Raw genomic sequence first — 15,966 nt, forward strand, 5'->3', positions numbered from 1 at the left:
GAATAAACCCTAGTGGCGGCATGATAGGCGGCCAAGAGTTCTTTCCAAAGTTATAGCTAAAGCTAGTATAACATTGATGATGATTCAAGCGTTATAGCTTAAGTTAATACAACTTTGGGTAGCTACTCTAGTTATGGCCGAGGCAACTATAACATTGAAGTACGAGATAAGGTTATAGCTGGAACTAATGTAACCTGAGATTTATGGCTCAAGGTTATGGTTAATGCTGGTATAACTTTGTGTTTCATGTCAAGGTTATAGTTGAGGTAAGTGTAACTTCAGGTCGTATATGTTGAAGTTATAGTAGAGGTTGCTATAACCTCGCATCCAGAGTTTATGTTGTGGTTTGGATCACCATAACATTGAATGGTTAAAGTTAAAGTTATAGCTGAAGTCACTATAACGTTGGTTGCTTGTACTTGTGTCATATGTTGTATTGTATTCAACTTGTTATGACATTGTATTTGCATATATCTTTGGTTACTCTTGTTCATATGATAAGTAGGATGATCAGTTATACTAACCTATGAGTTGAGTCGTGATGTTGTTCATGCATGTTAGTACAGTCAGTTATATTGTGCATTTGTTTGTTGGTTGGTTTGAATAGATGACGGTAGTATCGGTTGTATACTATCGGAATGAACAAATGCTACCCTTCGGGGATTGGTGTATGGTCTATGGTCGGGGGTAGAGAGCGGTCGTTATACGCTCTGTTCCCCGAGTGTCGTTCGGTTTTACCGAGTCGCCAGTCTTAGACATATAGGCGTGGTTATACGCTATACATAGTACCTTGGAGCGGTCGTTATACGCTCCACACCGATGGAGGCGGTGCGTTATACGCTCCATCGCTAGAGCGATGCGTTATACGCTCTAGCGATTAGAGCGATGCGTTATACGCTCTAACGGCGTTCGCTCTATTCGGCTATGCTTTGATGATAGCTTTGTGCCTTCTGTTGCTGTGGATTGTGTGTCGCCATGTTTGCTATGCTTTAATGCTAGCTTTGTGCCTTAGGTTGTTGTGGGTCGTTTGTCACTACTAGTCTTGTAAGTGTTCATGGTCTAGTGGTTACATATGGTCTAGGTTTGCATGATTGCATTCGTCTAAGGTTGTTAAGTCATGGTAAGCTTTGGTAGGTCTTTCATGAGTATAGATGATCTCACATGTTTACTGGTTTTACATTTCATTTGTTAATGATTGTTAATTATATTCGATTGTTGTAAACATATTTGGGAGAGCATCTAGTTACTCCGATCGATTGTCGACCCCCTTTTAAAGGTTGTTCGGTTCGTTCTTTGTTTGGTTGATGCTTGCTTGGGGAATGTGCGAAGCGAGCTTAATAATAAATTAGGACTTTACTTTATGTTTTAAGAACCTTTGAGTAATGTATTAGTTGTTTTTGGATTTAGTAGCGAACCGGATTGGTCAGGTGTTTCCGCCACCTTGACCCTTTTATCAGTATCGTACTCTGATATTCATTTTATATAAGTTTTTCCTTTGTTTTATAATCCGGGTTGTTACAGTTGGTATCAGAGCGAACACGCTCCCAACTCTCGCGTAGTTGATGACTAAAATAAACGACTTAGTAAACGAGTGAGAGTAAATGGGGTAGAAACAATTAAGGACTTGTTTGGTTATGCCTTAATGTTTCTAATCGTTATTAATTTTATTACATGTGTTGTTAGTCATGTACTTGTTTGATTATGTGTTGATGTTTCGTATAATTATTAATTGTGTTACATGTATTGCTTATGCACTTATTTGTTATTCTCTAACGTTTCGCATCTTTATTAATTGTATTACATGTATGGTTCACGTGCTTACTTTTATTGCCTTAATGTTTTACGTCGCTATTAATTATATTGAATGTATAGTTTATGTATTGTGTTGTTTATGACTTGATGTTTTGTTTCGTCATTAATAATATAAAAAGTGTTGTTCATGTATGACTTTTTCAAGCATACTTTGTTGATTTTAAAGACGGTCAATTTTGAAAATGTCTTTTGCACGTTACGTGTCATGCATTTTGGTTATATGTCGGTCAAAACTTTTAATCCTTGGTAACCCGAGTTATACTCTTATCGTACTTTCATCCTTTTGGATCATTTGGGTGGTTGTGTCCTTGTTTGAGGTGATTTCGAGGTTGATCTTCTTGTGGTTTCTTGAGGGTTCAAGTTAGGGTTGATTGGCAGATTTGGATGTTAAGGTATGAAAGAAAAGAGTAATTGTTATTTTGAGTTTGGTAACGAGGGAGTTTATTTTGGGATTAGTGGTTGTTGAGATAAAGTTTACTTTGGGAATAAAGGTTGTTATAATGATACTTCTTTTGGGATTATAGGCATTATGTTCTCTTATGTGCTTGAGGAAATCTTTTTTTTTTTTATGATAGAGGATGATGTTATGTGGCATGAGATACATGATTGTGGTTTCATAGTTCATAAGAAGTGAGAGGCATATTTAGTGGATTTATCGTATGATATTATTTGGGAATATCGTGGCTTATGCTCTTAATGGTTAGAATTGTTGGATTTTGTCTCGTGTTAAGGGAAAGGTTATGCGAGTTATTTATGGATCGAGGATAAATTAAGGAGAATGAATTGAATGTTATTGTAGAGTTTAGATTGAGCACGTTGGGAATTTTGGAGACTATGCTTGTCTTTAACTGGAATAACATATTTGAGGAATAAGATTCGTTAAAGACTATTAGGGAGTTATGAAAAATTTTATGATTTATTCGTTAAGGAGTATTTACTGATCATACGTTTTAAAGGATTGATTGAAAGAGACGAACTATAATTTATGGACTTGCGAGATGTTAATGTTAAAGTGTTCTTGCGTTGACTTAGTGAACGACCATGTCGACGATGATTATAATGTATCGTGGTGTCTATGTTTTGAGGATATAGGGATTCCTATGGATTGATTCACAAAGTGTGATTATATGGAGTTCTTGAGAGTGGAAGGACTTGAGAGTTGATGGTCGTGAGAGTTTATGATCTAGAGAGTTGATAATTTGAGGAATGTAGTGATTGTAAAGGGGCAGTTACATAGAGATTTGTTGGTTCGGAGATATTATGGAGATACGACGGAAGGATGTTACGAGTCGTTGTTACCTTGAGTGATGATTGTACGATATTTGTAAGACCTTGGTTATCCTGCTTTATTTATCCTATGTTAAGGTGTCATCTTCGGGTAAATAGAATTGTTGTTGAGTCACCTATCCTTGTCCTCCTTGCTCGTATCGACAATACCTCTCATATTTGAGCCTTCAGACCAAAAGTTTCTTTTATCTTTGTCCTCTGTCTGTTTTATCTATCATTATCTCTACTTGCTCTTTATTTCAACTCCAGTTCCTTCTTCTTTGAACTTTTGTAATTAACCTTTTCACATTGATTTCTCGTTAAGCTTTTACTTCCTAAAGCTATGTGTTGTTTTGCCTTATGGTATTACACGAAAATATTTTGTTTTGGTTTGCAAGTTATTTATTCTTTCATGGTGATGTGAAAATTTTTAAATTTCCTCTTTAGAGATACTTGTGATCATCTCGTAGTCGAAATTTGGATCCTTGGTGAGCAATGTTAGATCTTCGAGCGATGTTTGGTTATTTGAGGTTGAGAACTTAGTAACATAGTTGTATGCTAGTGTTAATTGGGATAACATATAGAGTTTTGGAGAAGGAGTATTAAAGGTTTTATACTGAGCTAAGAAAGTTTGAGGGTGTTTACTTTGAAGGTATATAGATGTTTGTTTGTTCTATCTGAGGATAAAGATGTTTCATTTAAGAGTATGAGTGTTTAATTAATTGACGGACATAGATTCTTAAGGTCTTATGGTGGAATTGTGATGTTGAAATGATATTCATGGATAGTAAACTGTAATTACAAATTGAGGTTATAAGTTGGGTGATTATATAAGCACAGATGATAAGATTTGCATGGTGATATCATTTTAAGAGCGATGATGGAATTACGTTATCGGTGGATACGTGTGTTGTGGTACAATAGGTACTAGCTTAACCTATGGTGTATGATTGTTGGGTGCGTCGTAATGCCGTGGACATAAGTGTTCAAAGGAAATGATTGGGTCTTGCGAGTGTGACTAAAGATTTTGTCATGCGATTGAGGTTGGATAGGATTTTGACAATTTAGTCGGAGTTTGAGGTCTGAGATTGATGAGTTTGGATACTAATGTATAACGAGAATTATCGAGGTTTTACGGTAAAGGCTTTTGAGCTTAAGAGTTGTGATTGGTAGTAAGCACTACTCGCTTTGAGGATATTAGAGTAGGAGTGATTGTAATGGCGCTCGTGAGTGAAAGAGTTTTCTCATTTGAAGGATGGTTCTTTGTTTCGAGATTATCAGTTTGGGGTTTGGTCAATGCCAGATCTTGTGGTTAATGGTAAAATAGAATTGGAGTATTTGTTAAAGGTTATGTGGATTTGGAGTAATAGTAATGAGTGTACAACTTTGAGAGGGCATATATGTTTTCGAATGATGGTTAAAGGTAGTTGGATGAGTGTTTGAAATATGAGGATTAGAAGTTGGCTTAATGATCTTTATGGACTTTGATGGTATGAGTTTGATGTGACTTTTGAGGTTGTAGAGTGTGTGAAGTTGATAACGACATTGATGATCTAGGATCTTTTCTTTGGTTTGAGTTTGGATATGGATCAGAGTGCGCAGCGGTTAGGATTCTGAGTTGACTTTTGTTGATGATCACTTGTAATTCTTACCTTATTTTGATCTTATCTTTGAAATTCAAGTTTCGAGGACGAAACTTCTTTTTAGGGGGTTGGATTGTAACACCCCGTATTTTTATAATAATATTTTATTATAAAAGTAGTTTATTAAATTGATTATTTCGGAATTTATTAATGTATTTTGGAAATATTTATAATTATCGTCTTCGTTATCTATTTTAATATTTCTTGTTTTGGCCTACTTTGGATGGGTTAAAATGTTCATGTACGATTTTACTATTTTAATTTAATGATTATCTTTCTATTATAAGCTCTCCTTTCGTTTTAATAATATCCAATCCATCTTGTAATCAGATAATCCATTGTATAAGCTAATGGACCCAAAGCCCATTAGTTAATCCCTTATAAATAGAATTAACCTAGCAAGCAACTAGGTCAATCCTTTTCTTTCTCACGTGAAACCTAACCTAGCAGGCAAGCTGCTCTCCTTTGTTTCACGATGAAGTGCCGCACGCCTTCTTCGTCTCTTTCTCTCTTTTGTTCTCTTTTCTCCCTTTGACTCCATTGTTGAATATCTTTTCTTCTTTCAAACTTATACACAAATTATATTTTCACAATCCTTGCTCTTACCTTTACAATAATTTATTCTCCAAATATTTTTATGGGGATTATTTGTATGGACCTTTAAACCTACCTTTATGGTCTCTTATTTTAATGGGTGAAGAACAAGAATAGCTTTTCATGGCGTTTTCAAGGGTTTCGATTTCTGCCTTTCTTTAAAGTCGATTTTTGGGACGTGGACACGTGTTGGAGACAAGGTTTTCTTGGTCGTGTCTTTCTTGGAGTTTTCATTCTTATTTCGCATCATTAATTGCTAAAAAGGTAACTAGGTGTTTCTCTTTTAATTGTGTTTATGCCAATTGATGTAATTAATATGATTTAATGATTGTTTTGCATGATTGGTACATGTTTGATTATTTGTTATCATGATTAATTATGTTTCGCATGTTTGTATATGTTTTTATGCATTAATTATATATCGTATGATGTTATGTGTTTATTATGGGTGTCATGTGCGCAATTAGGGTTTACGAATAAACCCTAGTGGCGGCATGATAGGCGGCCAAGAGTTCTTTCCAAAGTTATAGCTAAAGCTAGTATAACATTGATGATGATTCAAGCGTTATAGCTTAAGTTAATACAACTTTGGGTAGCTACTCTAGTTATGGCCGAGGCAACTATAACATTGAAGTACGAGATAAGGTTATATTTGGAACTAATGTAACCGAGATTTATGGCTCAAGGTTATGGTTAATGCTGGTATAACTTTGTGTTTCATGTCAAGGTTATAGTTGAGGTAAGTGTAACTTCAGGTCGTATATGTTGAAGTTATAGTAGAGGTTGCTATAACCTCGCATCCAGAGTTTATGTTGTGGTTTGGATCACCATAACATTGAATGGTTAAAGTTAAAGTTATAACTGAAGTCACTATAACGTTGGTTGCTTGTACTTGTGTCATATGTTGTATTGTATTCAACTTGTTATGACATTGTATTTGCATATATCTTTGGTTACTCTTGTTCATATGATAAGTAGGATGGTCAGTTATACTAACCTATGAGTTGAGTCGTGATGTTGTTCACGCATGTTAGTACAGTCAGTTATATTGTGCATTTGTTTGTTGGTTGGTTTGAATAGATGACGGTAGTATCGGTTGTATACTATCGGAATGAACAAATGCTACCCTTCGGGGATTGGTGTATGGTCTATGGTCGGGGGGGTAGCAGAGGCAGTGCGTTATACGCTCTGTTCCCCAAGTGTCGTTCGGTTTACCGAGAGTCTGGCCAGGTCTTAGACATATAGGCAGTGGTTATACGCTATACATAGTACCTTGGAGGCAGTGCGTTATACGCTCCACACCGATGGAGCGATCGTTATACGCTCCATCGCCTAGAGCGATGCGTTATACGCTCTAGCGATTAGAGCGATGCGTTATACGCTCTAACGGCGTTCGCTCTATTCGGCTATGCTTTGATGATAGCTTTGTGCCTTCTGTTGCTGTGGATTGTGTGTCGCCATGTTTGCTATGCTTTAATGCTAGCTTTGTGCCTTAGGTTGTTGTGGGTCGTTTGTCACTACTAGTCTTGTAAGTGTTCATGGTCTAGTGGTTACATATGGTCTAGGTTTGCATGATTGCATTCGTCTAAGGTTGTTAAGTCATGGTAAGCTTTGGTGGGTCTTTCATGAGTATAGATGATCTCACATGTTTACTGGTTTTACATTTCATTTGTTAATGATTGTTAATTATATTCGATTGTTGTAAACATGACTGGGAGAGCATCTAGTTACTCCCGACTGATTGTCGACCCCCTTTCTTTCGAGGTTGTTGTTCGTTCTTTGTTTGGTTGATGCTTGCTTGGGGAATGTGCGAAGCGAGCTTAATAATAAATTAGGACTTTACTTTATGTTTTAAGAACCTTTGAGTAATGTATTAGTTGTTTTTGGATTTAGTAGCGAACCGGATTGGTCAGGTGTTTCCGCCACCTTGACCCTTTTATCAGTATCGTACTCTGATATTCATTTTATATAAGTTTTTCCTTTGTTTTATAATCCGGGTTGTTACATTCTTAGGATGTTCAGGATCGATGAAACCTTCGGGTTGTACCATGTACAACTCTTCCTCCAAATAACCGTTTAAGAAGGCGGTTTTCACATCCATCTGCCAAATTTCATAGTCATGAAAAGCGGCAATCGCTAAGATAATCCGAATGGAACGCAGCATGACCACGGGTGCAAAAATTTCATCGTAGTGCAAACCTGGCACTTGGGTGAAACCTTTAGCAACTAGTCGTGCTTTATAGATATCTTGTTGACCTTCCACAGAATGCTTTATCTTGTAAAGCCATTTGCATTGAAGGGGACGAACCTTAGCAGGCAAGTCAACAAGATCCCATACGTTGTTCTCATACATGGAGTCCATCTCGGATTGCATGGCCTCAAGCCATAGCTTTGAGTCGGAACTAGTCATGGCACCTTTATAGGTTGCGGGTTCACTACTCGTTAAGAGCAGAATGTCATCTATGTCATGTTCCTCGACCATACCTATGTATCTGTCCGGAGGAATAGAGAGTCTTCCCGACCTCCTAGGTTCCTCAGGAATACTAACCGCAGCCGGGATTGAAGGAACTGGTTCCTCCAATGGTTGCTCGGTATTTGGTTCTTGAATCTCCGACAGCTCGAAGGTTCTATTACTCTTCGCGTTCTCGAGAAATTCCTTCTCTAAGAATGTCGCACTGGCCGCAACAAATACACGTTGTTCGGTTGGCGAATAGAAGTAATGACCAAATGTTCCTTTAGAATAACCTATAAAGTATGTCTTGATCGATCGCGGGCCGAGCTTATCCTCGTGTCTCCACTTGACATAAGCCTCGCAGCCCCAAACCCGTATAAAGGACAAGTTAGGGACCGTTCCCTTCCATAGTTCATATGGAGTCTTGTCATGACTTTAGACGGACTTGATTAAGTATTAGAGCAGCTGACAGAAGAGCATAACCCCACAATGAATCAGGCAAAACGGTGTGACTCATCATGGATCGAACCATATCAAGTAGTGTTCGATTTCTCCGTTCGGACACACCATTCAATTGAGGTGTTCCAGGTGGAGTTAACTGTAAGGCAATCCCATAGTCCTTAAGGTGTTGATCAAACTCGTGTGAAAGATACTCGCCACCACGGTCTGATCGTAGTGTTTTAATCTTTCTACCCAGTTGGTTACGTACCCGATTCGGTATTCTTTGAATTTCTCAAAGGACTCACTTTTATGCTTCATTAAGTAGACATAGCCATATCTACTTAAATCGTCCGTGAAAGTGATAAAATACGTATAGCCTTCTCGTGCGGTGATTGACATAGGTCCACACACATCCGTATGTATGAGTCCTAATAGGTCGCAGCCGCGCATTCCAACACCTTTGAAGGAAATTCGAGTCATCTTACCAATGAGACATGATTCACACGTGCCAAATGATTGAAAATCAAAGGCCGAGATAGCTCCATTCTTTATGAGCTGTTTAACGCGTTTCTCATTAATGTGTCCCATGCGGCAGTGCCATAGATAAGTTTGATCTTTGTCACCAACCTTTAACTTTTTATTCATTACGTGCAATATTTCAGTGGTCTGATCTAAAATATAAATTCCATTCATGGAGACTGCCTTGCCATAAATCATATCGTGTAATGAGAAAATGCAACTATTATTCTCTATTACAAATGAAAAACTAAGTTTGTCAAGTGCAGAAACTGAAATAATGTTTTTGGATAGACTGGGTACATAATAGCAGTTATATAAAAATAACTCAAACCCGCTAGGAAGCTGGATCACATATGTTCCCCTCGAGACGGCAGCCACTCGCGCTCCATTCCCGACACGCAGGTCCACCTCACCCTTTACGAGGGGTTCGATGTTTCGGAGCCCCTGCACATGATTTCATAGATGAGAACCACAACCAGTATCTAGTACCTAAGTTCCGTAACTTGCATGGTTAATCTCAATCATATGAATAAAAGTAGAAGAAGAAGAAGAAGACATACCAACAGGAGTAACGCGACCTGCTTTTATGTCCTCATGGTATACAGGACATGTACGCCTCCAATGCCCAGTCTTGTGGCAATGGTGGCATTCCATGTTACCGGTCTTGCTCTTTGTCGCGCCTGATGAGGTGCTCGACTCACCAGGCCCACTCTTACCTGATCCCGACTTCTTAAACTTCGGTTTACCTACTGCTAGGCCTGCCTGAGCTTTGCCCTTACCCTTGCCCTTGTTTGACACAACGAGAACATCCTGTTTCAGGCTCCCACTAAACTTCATGTCCTTCTCGGTCTGTACGAGAAGGGAGTGTAGTGCATGAGGACTTTTCTTCAAATCATTCATATAGTAATTGGCTCTAAAGAGCGCAAAACCATCGTGGAGTGAATGAAGCATGCGGTCAATCACGATGTTCTCACTGATCTTACAATCAAGTGCCTCCAGTTTCTCAACATTCTCAATCATGCTGAGAATGTGTGGGCTAACTGGTTGGCCCTTCTGGAGTTTCGCCTCAAAGAAGCGACAGGTATGCTCATAGGTCACGATTCTCGGTGCTTTCGAGAATTCCTTAGTGAGCGTGGTGAAAATGTTGTTTGCACCTTGGGCTATGAAGCATTTCTGCAAATTGGATTCCATTGCAAAAATGGGTACGTTCTTTATCGCACCCGCTTCCATGACGAAATCGCTATACATGGCGATCTCGTTAGCTCCAGCCGTGGGGCCTGGGTTTGGCGGGATGGGCTCAGTTAGATATTTGAGCTTCCCGTCAGCAATGGCAGCATTCCGTAATGCCGCCTCCCAGTCCGCGAAGTTTGATCCATCATTCTTCAGTCGAGTGGACTGATTCATCTGATTCATGAAGATCCGAAGCCAGGACTCACGGTCCAATGTGGCACTTGGCATTGGGTCGTTCATACGGCCAGCCATTTTGTTATTAGCAGTTTAAATGATCGTGTTCTACACTGAAAAAGAAAGAAAAATAAAACGAAATAAGCAACTCATCGAGGTGATTTAAGTCTAATTAAAAATATATTTTAACGTGTAGACTCATTGCACTTGTATAATCGATCTACCTCAAGAATTATACAAATGATCCCAAGACTCAATTTCTGTAAATTGATAAGCCAACTGTTTGGCTAGTTCTACCGTTAGAACTCTCGGTCGATAGATTTCCGTAAATCCTATCTATAGTCCACCATGATCACAGGATCGTACGAGTGACCTTAGTGTTGAGATAAAATAGGTCAATCAGTTCCAACTTACCCGACGTAGAAGGGGTCATATTATGCCTACCGACGAAGAAGAGATTCATTGGAGTTTGACCTATAAAGACTATTCTCAATTTTTGGTTATACGAGGAAGATCCCATCAACTTAGTTTTAATTCATTTAAAGTGAACGAAAATCTAGCATTACGTGAATGAATTAACTTAGGTGATGGCTTATTAATACCGTGTGACATCTGTATGTCATAGAAAACTAACGCGCAACCTCTATATGAGTCAGTTTTCATGCAAATATTAGGTGGTTTGGTTTTAGGCGGAATATGATGCAAACTATCGTTACGATGAAAAACATAAAAATGCAAAACGTAAATAAAAGTCCCAGTGTGGCCTATCCTATCAAAATAAACATAATACAACTTTGGAATCCACCGTTGGACCCGCGAAGCTTGTCTTGATGTTCCATCTTGATCCATGCAGCGGGGGTGAGCATCCGATCTCCATCTTTGGTCTTCTCAAAATTACAATTTAAAATTTACAAAATATAAACCTATTTACATTCTAAATTAAAACTGTAATTACAAGGAAAAATCCAAAACGGAGATGCGAGATCTCAAAATACAACCAAGACCGTGTTCCATCATTACGGTAACACGTTCTACTAAGGCCACACTAAGTTACAACCGTTTGTAAAATTAAATACGTAATAAAAAAACATTCATGGCATTCAAAAGTAACGATAAATAAAAGATGCATCAACTAAAACAAAATTTATCCGTGACATAATTCTGTAATTATGTTAAATTTATCCAAACCACCTTTTAACAATTAAAATTATGTGACAAAACCGCTTCTATCAACTTAATTTTAATTCATGACAATCCGTTACTTTAAATCGCTTTAAAATAACTAAATGATACGTGAGTGAACCGTTTCACTATCAAGCGAGTGTACAACATCCGTATAATGTACATATTATGGCCAAAAATAACCGAATTTTTTTTTTTTTTTTTTTATTTTGGCTGCTATTACCGAGAGCAAAAGAGAGCAAAAAAAATTTTCAGCGGCTCAATATTTCAGCGCGGCCAAAACCTTCGTGAAATTGATTGAACAAAACAAAACCAATTTCAATTTTGATCTAATTCGTATAAAATTAAATTTACAATTGATAAAACTTTAACATATTGCTATAAAAACCGATTATAATAACAATACGCAAAAACAAAACGAAAACAAAATCGATCAGCCGTGAACAGTAGCATGTCACGGTTTTCAAGAAGGAAAAAAAACAGAAAACAGCCGTGAGCATTTCAGTTCGGCCGCACGGTTTTCAAGGCAAAAAAAATTATCGATTCAAATCGTTTTATGAAAATCACAATGAAAAATTTACGTAACCTGGCTCTGATACCACTTGTAGGGAAATATCCGTAAAAATCCCTTAAAATTAAGGACTATAACGCAAATTATCATGTGATTAATTGTCATAAACGAAAAACAAGAGAAACGATAAAAGAATAAGAATCAACCTCGGGTCCTTGTGCAATTCGGCCTAATGAACAGAAATCAATGTAGATTTCCTCCTAATTGTTGCACCCAAGATCGTCTGAGACTATGCCCCTTGTGCTAGAAAGTACTCTCTAATTGCCTTGCAATATTGAGAGAGTTTTTGTGAGTTTTCTGATGTGAGATCTAGGATTTTAGAGAGAGTGCCTCCAAAACCCTAATTTTTGTGCAAAATGACAATGATTAGGTCAAAAGGAGAGAAGGCCTCTCCTTTTGTTTCACTCGTCCAAACCGTGAGCTCCAAGGGGGAGTGGGCTTTCCACTTTCTCCTTATTTAACTCGTGGTCCGAATCGTTTTGCTAAAATGTATATGACGGGTTTTAATTATAAATCGTCATCCTATATCGGATATTAAAATATCGACTGATAGCATGAATTAGTCGACATATTAATACTTGTCCGACAATGACAATATTGTATAATTAATTAATTCAATATACATTAATTAAATATAATCGTTTATATTCAATTTACGAATTAACTGCTTAATTCACCTTAGCCATTATTATTTAATCCGTATTAAATAAATATCTCAACATCGCGTTTGACTAATTATTAATCAATAACTCCGACTAACCGCTTAGTCATATTAGGCATCAACATGACTGTATTTTTCATACCGTCACATCTCTCAAACGTATCCTATAGGTGTGACTTTTAGGGACCAGTTGATCACCGCCATCTGTATGACAATAACGTCAAACTTATCTAGCAAGCCAACCGTTATTGATAAACGTGGACCAACTGATAATAATACAAAAGTATACCCTTCGATCCTTTTAGAGATTTATATGTCATTGCACTAATTGTGGAGGACACCCCCAACAAATTCTTTGGGTGTTGTGTTCGCCGCAGACCGGCAATGGTCGGCCACGGGCGGGGACACATCCCAAACCTTGCCAAAGAGAAGGAAGAAAAATACGAATGTTGTGTTCTGCCGGAGGCGGCCTGCCCACCGGTAGAACACAGCAGCTTGAATTAATTTGAATTAGAAGAGAAAAAGAGGCTTGACCTCGCTACCGGTAGGACCACCGGTAGCCGGTCCACCGGAAGAGCGCAACATCAAAGGGATTTGAAGATTCTGAAGACAGTGTTCTGCCGGCAGGCCGGCAGCCGGTCCACCGGCAGAACACACTTGCCAGCTCAAATTCCCAACTTGAAGTTCATTTTGACCGCCCTGCCGGTAGGCGGACCGGCAGCCGGTCCACCGGCAGGACGCAGCAGCTGACGGATTTGGATTTTTCTCCTCTTTACTCCTCTTTTCTTCTTAATCTTAGGCAAGACTATAAATACCCCCTCCTTAAACCCTTTGTACACACAACCCTATATCTGAAAACTTTCCCTAATTATTGTAATCTTTCCTTAAGCAAGCTTTAATCTTTCCCTAATAATTATTAATTACTTAGTGAAATTAGTTAGTATTAGTAAGAATCAATTGTTTACACTTGGTTTTTGAGGATTGTATTGGGAGATTGTGGAGGATTTCCTTCATTTATTCAATGAAAGCAATCATCTTTATTTTTGTTGGTATATCTCTTCTCTTATTTACTTTGTTAATCAATTGTTTACATTTTGTTTTGTCTTTTATAATTGCTAGAATCATTATCATGTCTTCTCTTGTTGTTGTTTGGTTTTCTCCATTTATTTGCTTGAACAACCTAAACATGAGTGAGTAGTTACCCTTCTAGGGTTTAGGGGGAGTCTAAATCGGATTATTGGGCATGATAGGTTGATTGTTTTGAGTCTATGGTGTAGAACTTGTCTTTCTTAGTATTGCATACAAGGTATTTGATAAATTGTGTAAGTGAGAACTTGTGCCTTTTATCTTAATTGCTTAATTCCTCCATTAAATGAGAGTTTGTGGTGGTCCTTGTGCATGCTTTAGGAAGGGTAGTTGCTCAACGAGAGTTGGTGACCGCCTTTAGGATTATCAAGAGATTGATTTCATCCTAGGACAACCCTTCATCATAGACTATTTAAATCGACTTGTTTGCCCATAGTTCATTTAGATGACCCCGAAAACCCTAGCCTTTAATCATTTGAACACATATTTCTTCACTATTTTGTTTAGTTACATCGAGTAGCTTAAATCAAACCCTTTTCCTTCATTTTGACTAGACTAGACTCTTACTTAGACTAAGTAGAAATCCACCCCATCCTCGTGGTTCGACCCCGATTTAGGCTTAAATTGGGTTAATTTGTGTTGGTGGTAAGCGACTTGACCCTACCGTTAAAACTTACACATCAAATGGCGCCGTTGCCGGGGATGGCGTTAGGTTATACTTAGTTTTTCTTAGAGTCTTTGCTTTAGTCTTATCTCAATTGTTAGTTTGTTTTGGTAGTTGTGTGTTCTTTGTAGAGTGTGTGATTTCTTGCTTTCCCCTAGTGTGTAAAATACTAGGAGACTAACGATTTGTCAAGTGCATGCCTAGAAGGAACCACCAAGCTCTTCTCTTCAACTCCGACCCCGAAAGGCTTTTTAGAACCTTGAGGACAAGGACCCTTGAGAGAGTTAGGAATAGTTCCCCTCAAGCAAACTTTGACCAACCAAATTCACACATCCCACAAAATATTGATACCACAACCACACTTCAACCAAACCACACAATTGAGACTTTAATAGAAAACCCTTTTCATAACTTACCTATTCCAAATAGCCCACCTCAATCACCACCACATCACATGCAAAATCCTCCACCGCAAATGGCTCTTAGAGATCATAACCGGCCTAACCATAATGATTCATTTAACCCTATAAATTTTGGCGCCTTGGCCCCAAACAACTTTGAAATGCATCCCGCCCAAGTCGGGTTAATTGAGAAGGATTTGTTCGGGGGGGCATATTGAAGAGGATGCCCATGCTCATCTCCGGAAGTTTAAGAGGAAGGTTTCAATGATGAAAAAGAATGGGGTGTCCGAAGACACCTTGAGAATGATGTTGTTTCCGTTTTCATTGACGGGCAAAGCGGACCGATGGTTGAAGATTCACCCACCGGATACCTTCACTACTTGGTATGCCTTGGCCAAAGCATTCATGGCCAAATATTACCCCTTATTAAAGACCGCGATGCTCCGTAATGAGATTCATACATTTCAACAAGAGGACGGGGAGTCTTTGGGTGAAGCTTGGGATCGTTATCAAGACTTGATAGCAAGTTGCCCCCACCATGGAATACCGGAATGGTACATCACTCAAACATTATTCCAAACTTTGCTATGAAGGACTAAGGAGATGGTAAATTCCTCCACGTGGGGAGGATTTGATCACTTGAATGATGAAGAGGGCACGACATTGATCAAGAAAATGGTAGATTCGGAGGCAAACTATGGTTCTAGAGGAAACATGCTAAGAAGGAACGAGAAGTTTCCTAAGGAAAACTCCTCCAACTCCGAGACAAATGCCAAGCTCGACTTGCTCACAAAACAATTTGAGAAGTTTCAAAGAAATCAAGTGCACCAAGCCGCGACCTCACATGGGCCACCCATGGAGGAAGTGGCTCAAGTTTCAAGTTGTGAGCTTTGTGGAGGGAGTGGTCACACATATGACTTGTGTGCCAACAATTACAATGGTGTCTACGATGAAAATGTTCAAGAGGTTAACGCTTTTCAAAGATTTAACAACAATTCAAGACCCACAAGACCACCTTTCAACAACCCAAACGTCTACAATCCAAATACCAATTTCTACCACCCCGGTTTAAGGAATCACCCCAACTTTAGTTACAAAAGTACCAATGTTCAAAACCCACAACACCTTCAACCACAAGCCCCAAACAATCCACCTGGTTTTGCTCAACAAAGGGGAATATTCCCCAACCCAAGAACTAATCCCGGGAATCAAAACCAATGGCCAAACAACAATCAAAACCAAAATTATGGGAATCAAAGCAACCAAGGAT

At 38.5% G+C, this 15,966-nt stretch overlaps 1 long non-coding RNA gene and 1 other non-coding gene across 2 annotated transcripts in view; both read right to left on the minus strand.

The window, feature by feature from the left end:
- The window catches only part of LOC141618074 (uncharacterized), a 276,232-nt gene that overhangs the window by 16,905 nt on the left and 243,361 nt on the right, over nt 1–15,966 (minus strand). The window lies entirely within an intron of this gene.
- LOC141624999 (small nucleolar RNA R71) lies at nt 15,135–15,241 on the minus strand. The gene has a single exon (XR_012534799.1). It is a non-coding gene; the product is annotated as a small nucleolar RNA R71 (small nucleolar RNA).

This window comes from Silene latifolia, chromosome X, assembly GCF_048544455.1.
Source record: "Silene latifolia isolate original U9 population chromosome X, ASM4854445v1, whole genome shotgun sequence".
In the NCBI taxonomy this organism is placed as follows: Eukaryota; Viridiplantae; Streptophyta; class Magnoliopsida; order Caryophyllales; family Caryophyllaceae; genus Silene; species Silene latifolia.